This window comes from Felis catus, chromosome C1, assembly GCF_018350175.1.
Source record: "Felis catus isolate Fca126 chromosome C1, F.catus_Fca126_mat1.0, whole genome shotgun sequence".
NCBI classification, from domain to species: Eukaryota; Metazoa; Chordata; class Mammalia; order Carnivora; family Felidae; genus Felis; species Felis catus.
Genome location: NC_058375.1, coordinates 130,628,622 through 130,639,567, shown reverse-complemented (window position 1 = coordinate 130,639,567; position 10,946 = coordinate 130,628,622).

Below are 10,946 nucleotides of genomic sequence, written 5' to 3'. Positions count from 1 at the left end.
AGTTTGTCTGATATAAGTATGGCTACTCCAGCTTTCTTTTGACTTCCAGTAGCATGATAAATAGTTCTCCATCCCCTCATGTTTATTTATTTTTGACAGAGAGAGAGAGAGAGAGAGAGAGACAGAGCATGAGTGGGGTAGGGGCAGAGAGAGCTCCCTCAGAATCCGAAGCAGGCTCCAGGCTCTGAGCTGTCAGCACACAGCCCGACGTGGGGCTCGAACTCACAGACTGCGAGATCATGACCTGAGCCAAAGTCAGACGCTCAACTGAGCCACCCAGGCACGCCTGATCTTATTTTAAAACACTTTAAAATGTAACAACAATGAAATCTAGAGCAAATTACTTTGTCTACCTGGTACTCAATTTCCACTTCTGCAAAATGTGAATACATCTAAAGATTCTTCCATCCCCAATGCTTTTTGATTATGTCTATTAAATGTAAACCTATCTCCCCACTCTCTCTTTCAAAATTTAAAATACTGTACTTTGTGGGGGATGAAATACCATTCTCTTGCTGATGTTGGCTATAGTAAGAGCAGGTGGCAGTCACTGATCTTAACCTTAAACATTTCCTATGGTGGAAGGGAATGGAAACATCTATCTTCAGTTTCTCTTCCTATATCCTACATTAGGTATACTAATTTGGTATGTCTGTACAACATATATGGAAATGACTGTTGGGCCATGACTCGGTAACAGCTCCAATTTAAACTATTTCATTTTGTGAAGATAATTTTGTGCCCTATTGTTCTTCCACCCTCTTTCCAAAAATAAGAGTTTGAAATAAAGCCCAAGTAATGGGGCAACTTCAGGAAAGTGAAACAAATTGAAGTGGTCTCCAGTGGGTCTTTAGGGAACCAAAGAACATGTAACAAATCACTCAGAAAATTACTATACAATCCTGGATGAAATTCTTCTGCCTTTTATAGTGTTAAAACACAAGGGAAACAGATAAATCCAAAGCAGCTAGTTTCATTTTCTTAACCTTTGGCTGTCCATCGTTAGACTTAAATTGCCCGTGTGAAATTGAACATGTTTATGTGTTTGGTGAGGAAAAAAAATTGATAAAAGAACAAAACACTGAACTCTCTTTCTTTATAAGATAGGGTAATATGTAAAGACCCTCACTACTGTAGAGCTACACGTTCTTAAAATGTGAATTATTTAAAGTTGTGTATTTTTCATGTTATTTTCTGACTCTGTGCCTGTGTGTATGTGTGTGTGTCTGGGGGTGTTGAGGGGGTAGAAGGGAGAGAAAAAGTGAGAGAGAGAGAGAGAGAGAGAGAGAGAGAGAGAGAGAGAGGAAAGGAGGTAAAAAGGGAGAGAGAGAGACAGAGAGAGAGATACACAGTTATTTTTTAAAGACATTGAAACAATTTAGATGATTATTTATGTCTGGATTTCCCAGTAGCTTAATGACCATGTGTAAACAAAGGGGAATGATTTATTTGTACACAGAATTTAGATAGCAAGGGTAGGAGAAGGGGTACATTTCTCATTCTGAAACTAAAACCTAGTCTGGTGGATTCCCACAAAGTAATGAGAGAATAATTCCATTTGCCCTCCAAGAACTTACTGCAGAGATTGTAAATCTGGTGCCAATTACACTGTGGATACCTGACTCTAGGAACTGCTATGACATCACCGACTCATTTCACCCAGGCTAACTGGAAACTGTCAGACAAAAAGCTCTCTGCTTCTCCCACCTCAGGCTATATCTAAACCAGTTGCCTAGAGGTGAAAGATTCAGTATATCCCATTACTGATAATTTCACCCATCTAGTTTCCCTGTACTGAACTCATTCCAAACTGTGGAGTTTGAAATAACCTCAGTGCCATCTCAAAAAAAAAAAAAAAAAAAAAAAAAAAAAAAAAACAAGTAGCAATGGTCAAATTTTAAAAGAATAATCCAAACATCCTAGGAAATTTTTCATGTGTCAGACCTCTACAGGATTTTATCTTAAAGAATTAATGTCAATGACAAAGGAAATATTCAGCATGCCAACATATATAGCTAAATAATGATTTCACTAGAAAAATGCAAAGACCTAAAATAAAATTTGAAATTAGTTGTAGCCTGGGGCACCTGAATGACTGAGTTGGTTAAGTGTCTGACTCTTCATCTCAGCTCAGATCTTGATCTCAGGGTCATGAGTTCAAGTCCTATGTTGGGCTTCATGCTAGGAGTGAAACCTACTTAAAAAAAAAAAGTGGGTGTAGCTTAATGATGTCCTTCATATTAAAAATGGAGTTATAGGGGCACCTGGGTGGTTCAGTCGGTTGAGTGTCCGACTTCGCTCAGGTCACTATCTCACGGTCCGTGAGTTCGAACCCCACGTCGGGCTCTGTGCTGACTGCTCAGAGCCTGGAACCTGTTTCACATTCTGTGTCTCCCTCTCTCTCTGACCCTCCCCCGTTCATACTCTGTCTCTCTCTGTCTCAAAACTAAACGTTAAAAAAAATGGAGTTATAGGAAAAATTATGTATTCAGGGTAGATTTGCTCGGAAATGGGGAAACCTTTAAGCCAGACCACTTGTGCCATATATGTTTGGTGCTGAGAGCAAAGTGTTTAAAATCAGACTAGTGGACTTGAATCCCAGCATCACCACTAACTGATTAGCTAATTTTGGATAAATTACTTACACTATCTGTGCCTTGGGCTTCCTCATCTGTATAATTGGGGTGTAGAGGTACCAAACTAATAAGGTTGCATAGGAATTGCAAATAAAATTCTTAGAATAGTCCTGGGGCACCTAGTGGGTGCACATACACAAGAAACAGGAAGTGTAATTATTAGCATTCAAGCTATCAGTTTTAAAGAGAAAACATTTCCAGACAGTCATGGTACTTTAAAAATTTCAAACTATGGTTATCAGAGTCTAGTTATATTGTTCTGTCCTTTTTCTGCCACCACCACCAGATCACATGCACTAGTTATACTTAGATCCAGGATAAACTGGGATTCTCTTCCTTTGTTCTGACAAAGTGAGAAAATTCAGAGGCCTTGTCTGTATGTAAGTGTGAGTCATGTACTCTGGAACTCTAATGTAATGGTAAATGATTGTTGTTCTCTACTTGTTGAATTCTTGCCTTTGAATTCTAGTATATGTCAATTAAAACTATCAATTTGTTAACCTACAAAGCCCATCAGGTAATCACATGTGATGGGAAACAAACAGAATGGAGTCACAACAAAGAAAGGAGTTTCCTAAGCTATCTGTAGCGTAATAGATAAACCAGGGCAAGTTCTATTCAATTTCATTGTATATTATTTGCTTCCCAAGAACCAATGAGATATAAATTATCCTCCAGCACCAGCAATAGAAGTATTTATGCATTCTTTGAGCATTTTTCCATCCTACAACAACTAGAACATTTCTAGGAATCAATATTTATTAATTACTTATCTGAATTAATAATTCCCAACTGCCAAAGAGTTATTTTCAGATTAAAGAAAGTATTGTGTCACCCAATCTTTGGAATAACAAGGTAAAATTTGTTAAAATGTCACTCTGTTAAATTAAAGTGGAAAAGTAAATAAGATGTTGCTATTTTGTCTTCATTTTAATAAATGCTCACCTATATAAATATCCTCTGGGTTACGGGTATTTCTTTTGCTTTATTTTATAACCTAAGAAGGTAACAACTAAATAGGAATATGATTGAAGAGCACAGGAATGTAGCTCAGTGTTTTTGTAATAGTTGAGAATTTATGTGCAAATTGAATAAGGAGCTAACCAGAATATTAGTGATGTACTTTAGGGCAGGTTCAGTCACACAGCAGCAAAATCTTATCCTTAGATCTGTGCATATGTCTTAATCTTCTGGAAAGCCATCGATAATCTTGCAATCATTGCAAATAATTCCAGATATTTAGAACTTGAAGAAAATAAGTTTGAACTCTTTAAACAGTTTTACTGTAAGGAGGACTGACCCTTTGGGTTAACTGCCTATTCCATAAAAACATTCTTTGTCTATTCTCTGAAAATGTTCCCTCTCCCATCCATATGCTTCCAGGAGGAACAACTGTTCTATGATCCAAACTGCCACGTAACTTCCACTTTCTTCTCCCTATTGTTTTTTTTTCTATTTTATGTATTCTCCATGATCCTATTTTCCTTTCCTTCCTAAATCACCTCATTTATTTCCTTCATAGCACAGATTATAATATAACAACCTCTTCCTTATTTGCTGTATACTTACCTATAGTCTGCTCATGAATTTTCCTAGTCTTGAGGTTTGTGAAGAGATCTATCAAAAGTAGGCTGCCCATAGTATAATTTTTAACAAATGATTGAAAGTGCTGATCAGTTATCCAGATAGAAAAATAAAACAAGTGCCTTTTTTCCCTCTAATATGAGGTAATAACTCATAAATTAAGATGAAGACTTCAATAAAGTATAGAAAAGTAAAAGAAAAGTATTTTTTATGAATAATATAAGATTTAGAAATTCATAAATGATTACATATTGGGTTTAAAAAACACCAACCACTTAAGGAGCTAAGATATACACATCATAAAAACACACAAAGAGCAACATGGGACCAAATAACTGCTTGAATCCAAGAAAATAGTTTAAGAATTACACCCAAAGTTCTATTCTTAGGAATACTTTGTGTTCTTACTTTTTGAGTAATAATAAATCAGGAGTATGAGCAAGTTATATGAAGGACAAGAAAGGGCCATTAATCCTTAACCTAGGTATTTCAAGTTATGTTATAGTAATTTATTCTAATCACTCCTTTATTATTCTAATCTTTGATGTACTGTATTTTAAAAACTTTTTTTTTCTTTTAAAACCACTGATCCCTTCTTCTCATGCAGATTTTGAAATCTTTGACCTATATCTGATGGATAATGATAAACAGCAGTCTAGGCCTTGAAGGTAGCCTTCTTTCTCCTGTGCTCAATAAATATGCATAAGTGCATATTTAACACCCTTTGGCCTCCTTTGGCTTGACTGCTCAGTTCTCAGACTTCTTTCCTGTTGCTGCTAACAAAAGCCGAGACAGTCATAGCTATTCATAGTCTTGCTGTCTTTATTTCTACATCCTCCCACTTGAGCCTTGCTTTTCTCCCTCAAGGTACACCCAACTCCACTTGGTCTGATACAAACCCTGGACTTTGCCCATGAACTTTGTTCCCACCCCCCACCTGCCTGGACTGAGTACCCCTAATTTCCATCTTGAAGGAGGTACATAGACCTTTTAGCATCTGGTCTAATAAATAACCTAGCAGAAACTAGATAAGGCATTTTGCAAAGGTCTCTTGGGTCAATCATCCAAATGTTTAATTTCAACCTTAGGAACGTTGGCAACATTGAAAGTTGATGGCAAAGGAGGATGGTTTCAGTAGCATTAATTTGCTAATGTGAACTGTGTCTCTTAGATATTTTAGGGGTTTAAGACAGCACCCCCCACCCCAGAATGTGCCTTTTTGGTATGTGGACTAATTTGATTTGAAAACACTTGAGAGCATGTGGGCTCAAGAGAAACTCTTGTCCTCCCTTAAGTACATAGAAGAATTTAAACTGGAGGACTTTCCAAAAATAAGGGTTATTCTCAGAGATAAATTTTATCTGAGTGACTCATTTGTATGGCAGGATGAACATCTAATCACCAAACATCTACTCTTCTTGTCTTGTGAAGTGCATTCCTTCCCCCTGAAGTCCTAGACTCCTATCCCTTTCTCCTCAGCTCAGGATGACATGTACACCTCTTTTTTGCCTCATTGTCCTTGGAATCTTCATGTCTGTATGGATCCCCCATACTTGCACTATGAAATTTGATCTCCCCTGTTAATCTATATCATTTCAATTTCTTAGTCCAGCTAGAAGGACATCTGAGGGGACAAGAGTTCTTGCTCCCTGGCTGATGTGTTTCAACCCCCTTATAATTTGACTGAGCATACATTTGGGTAGCCTCATTTACTTATTCAGTTACTTCATTTACTTTTATTTCATTGCAGCTTCCTTGAAAATTACACATTAATTATAAAGTTTAAAAATAGCCCCTGTAAATTCCAAACCAGATTATCTATACCTTATCTCTTGACTACCAATGTGGAAAATATGGGTTTGTTGTGTAGAAAAATTTTAGACAGAAAAGATGCTAAGAAAATGTATCTCAAATCAGTGATAAATGAGATCAAGGTTATTAAATAAGTACTATGATTTGATTGGAAATGTTTAGGGGAAATTGACATCATGCCAAATTAGAGACAAAACGCCTCTATATTCCTCTTTCATCTTTTGAGATGTCCCTGAGTTGCATCTTTATGTAAACCAGTTGTGTTGTACCTCCACATATTCTAACATGATTGACTTAGCTATATCCTCCCAATCATTTCAAATAAATAAGTATTTTTTATTACATGAAGTTAAAGTATGGATTTTGCTTTCTGGGCCCTGTACCCTTGGGCCAGCCAGTCCAGCTCTTTCTCTAAGACAGTATTTTGGGGTCCTCCTCATTGCACCAAAATATTCTAGGGCAGCCCTTTGCTAGGTCCCTTCTTCCCACATGTTCAAAGCAGTTGGTCTAACTGCTCCAGGCATTGTTTCCTGTACCAGAACTTTCTTCTTCCAAAATTAGGATTTATTTACCCTTTGTAAGTATCATTTATTCAGCCAACTGAGATGACAACTTAATTAGAATTAAAGTGGCAATAGCTAAACAGGAACTAAAAACATATCTTGATAACAAAAATAAATATTAATGTGAATTTTAATAAATTTAATATTGATTCAGTTTTAAAAAATACAGGCCATATGAGAAGCTGGTTTATAATCTTTTAGGATTTCTTCAAACACAACACTTCAATGACTGTACCCATTATAAGACCCAAGGCCACCACACACAGCTGTATATGTTCTCTGCATAAGGACAACAAACTGAGAGAGTAAATGAGAAGTGGAATTTAAACTACACTCTTCTTGCCAAGTACACACCCCAGCATGGGGCTACATCAGTCTAGAATATGGAAGACTTTTTAATCCATACAAAGATACTAGCTGTTTGCCAAGTAGTACATTCTTGAAGGAAAACCTACCTAGAGAGGCTACTGACTGTCTCTTAAATTTGCATAAAGGGACAAGTAGTGACCCTGTTAAGACCAGTTCTGTCTCCTTTGTATAATGAATACTTCTTTCACTTGATACTTTTACAGATATCATCAATATGTCCAATTTTCTTAATTATTTATTGCTAAATATCAAATTTGATGGTCTTTACAAAGGTGTTCTTTACTATTCTACTTAATACTTTATTTGAATCATTTTTAAATATTTACTTCCTAATTCTGAATATTTTAGGTTGTTTTAACACAAGAACTTTCAATTATTAATAGATTTGGAGATATTTTAAAGCTGAACCTAGACTACATATCCATCTTGAGAATATTGATTTTACTCTATGAGAGAGTTATGTTTAAAAAACCATTGCCAGAACAAAAGTTATGTAATAACTAAATTATAAGAGTGAGGACTTTAAAGTACTATGACTAATAAAAAGAATTTTATAGTGGGGTGCCCAGGTGGCTCAGTCAGTTGGGCATCCGGCTTCGGCTCAGGTCATGATCTCATGGTCTGTGGGTTCGAGCCCCGCGCCGGGTTCTGTGCTGACAGCTTGGAGCCTGGAGCCTGCTTCAGATTCTGTGTCTCCCTCTCTCTCTGCCCCTCCCCCACTCATGCTCTGTCTCTCTCTGTCTCAAAAATAAAAATAAGCATTAAAAAATTAAAAAAAAAGAATTTTATAGTATAGATGCCATAATGGTATGACTGTTATCCAGAAAATGATGTAGAAGTTCTAATTTTTTCAAGTCCTTTCATTAGTATTGCCTGTTATTGTTATTACATATATGCCTGTAAGAAAGAATGCCCATAAAACTATAGTTTGTTAAATTATTCAATTAGTCATTTTATCCAAAGTTAAGAAGAAATCCAGGTACAATATAGTCATTGACATCATTGTTCTTTCACCACCAGTGTAAGAAGTACCTACAGTGGAAGCTATGGATGGAGACACTCCTCATCTCCAGGGGGATTAGTTACTGATTACCCAAAGCTGAGTCCCATTCCAGAAATTATTCTCTGTCAGAGAAAGTTTGCTGCCTCCTAATGGCTGATTAATGAAGGGAATACAAAGACCTCAATTCAGGACAACTCTAAAAAACACAGCCCAGTTCCAGAGCTTCTCTTTGAATCAACTCAGGTCTCTGTTATAGCTGTATTATAGTTCAACTTCTCCTTCTGCATAATCTTGCTTTCCTCAACCTTCACAAGTCTTATTCCTGGAAATTCTCCCCAGTAAACTTCTTGCACATGAATTCCAGAAACCGCTTCCTGAAAAATCTGACCTACTAAAGTTGGTGCCAGGAATGGTACTAGGAATGATCCCTGACTGGCTGGCAATGAAGACCTTATCTCTAGCTGTAGGTAGAAGACTGAGAGCTCTTGGGATGATCTTAGGGTCCCTGTTAACATGTTCATCAGTGGTGAAACTTGTTCTGAACCCAGCAGATGGGAACACACTGGCAGGTGCAATATTATAGGCACTTAAGAGGTACAGGAGTAATATGTAAAAGGACTGTGAAATCAGATGGATGGGATCATCAATGCATTGGTTAATCATTGATATAAGGTGAATTGGAAAAGCCAGAGAGTCTTCTTAGCAGTGTACCACAAGTGTGTCATCTCATTAGCTGGAGGACGAAAATAGCTAATGTTCCATACTAGGACTCAACCATAAAATCAGCAGAACTCCAGAAAAGGATAAACTATCCACCTTAGCAGACCTGCTATGATGGTTCAGGGTCCCTGTTGTGAAGGAATGAGACCCAAAGACCTGAAATGGTTACTCTGGGTTGATGAATTTGGAAGTTATGAATTCTTAGATATTTCTGAACACTTTTGGTCTACACTAATCTATCTCTTATAAAAGCTTTAACATTGTCTCCTCAATTAAATATGATGCAAAGAGATTTCCTTGTTAGATAATGTGTACTCCCCCCAGGATCTACCCCCATCTACCTTCCTGTATATCAAACCAATAAATGGGTCAACTCACAGCATAACCCTGTCATGCCCAGGAGTTCTGAACTCAAAAGGAAAGAAAATGAGCCAGTACATAGAAGAAGCTTCAGGATATAGTCAACATATTGGGCCAAAAACATGGAGAGTGTTTGTGGGACTGGATGCTGAGAATGCTGAATCAAAGAGAAGCAGAGTGTAAAGTAAAATGAGAGAGAGTATCATTGTGGGAGCATTCATATATAATACAAGATTTTAAATTCTGGAATTATGACCTATAAAAGTCCCCTGGGAGACAGTGCTTTTACATACTGACTGGTTTTTAGAAGCTTGGATAGAGGTGGTTCATACTAAAAGAACCAGAGATACCAGATCTATCATGGAAACAAGTGGAGGAAAGGATCAAATGCTTCAGACAAATGAGCATGCTAGAGAAGATACACTATCTAAATCCAGAAAACTGAATACCCGACTACAAAGGAAGGCCTAGAAGACTATTTATCAAAGTGCTAAGGGAAGTGTTACCAAGATAGGTACCAACACTGTTAGTAAACTCAGTGAAGCTGTTCTCTGTAGACCAGAGATGCTGCTGAAGGACTGGGCTCCTTGACAGCAATGTGATAGCATACTCCCCAGATCATAGAGGCCATATAGGAGCACATGACCATCAGAGACAAGTAGGATGCAATTGTCATCATGAGCATCATGATGGATAGAGATAAAAAGCAAACCTGTAATCCCTACTTTAAAAGATATATAGGGGCACCTGGGTGGCTCAGTCGGTTAAGCATCTGACTTTGGCTCAGGTCATGACCTCACGGTTCGTGAGTTCAAGCCCCACATCAGGCTCTGTGAGAGCCTAGAGCCTGCTTCAGATTCTGTGTCTCCTTCTCTCTCTGAACCTCTCCTGCTCGGAATCTGTCTTTCTCTGTCTCTTGAAAATAAAAATAAACATGAATAATTTTTTTTAAACATATATAAACCATGGACTTTGTCTTTTCATCACCCTAGTCAATAGCCATGAAGACTCACAACTGTACTTGATACTACAAATGAACCACATTTTTGATAAATCATTCTTGAGAAAGCAAAAGAAATTGAATTGAGGGCATCTGGATTCCAGGACCATGTCTTTGTCCTTGATCTATAAGATGTAATTCAGTAATAAAGCCTATTCAACATGTAGAGGGTCATATCCCAGTAAGAACATTTATGAAGAGTAACATTATTTCTACTTACAAGAGGATAAGTAGATTCTTCTGATTCTTCAAACAGATTTCAGCTTCCTTTGCAAAGACTGACATGTGCACAAAACATCATAATTTGGTAGAATTTTCAGAAATGGAAGATAAAAATACTCTAACCATTATAAAAAATAAATTTGAAATGACTTATACTAGCATCTTAATCCAGATGATTGATTGGATCAGTGGTGTATACTTCTCTGCTTCTCTACATCCAGTTTCCTCACTTCTTTGCCCTAACTGGTCCTTGGGTGTCATTTGCTATGGACTTCATCTCTGAGGCTCTCTTGCCTTCTGAGTTCAGTTAATGAGAGGTAATCCTAGAGATGAACAGTGAAAAAACGAAGGTTGGGTGATGTAGTCTCTTGCCCCTCTCATTCTGGCTTTGGTATTTAGTTCTATGTGTGAATCCATTTTCATGTTGGATAACCACTCTATGACTAAGGATATAATTCTAGTTGAGTTTCAGTAACACCCTTCCTTCCCCATGCTCCTCTAAGCAGAGATATGATGATGATTTCCCCTGATATTAGGCTCTGGGTTCTTTCCTACCCTTCTTGGGTTCTCTTAATGTTGCCCACACTCCTGTAAATAGTCACATTATCAAACTGCCTTCCATTAAATAAATTCTTCAAGCATGCCATCTGTTTTCTGCTGGGACTCTGACTTATAAA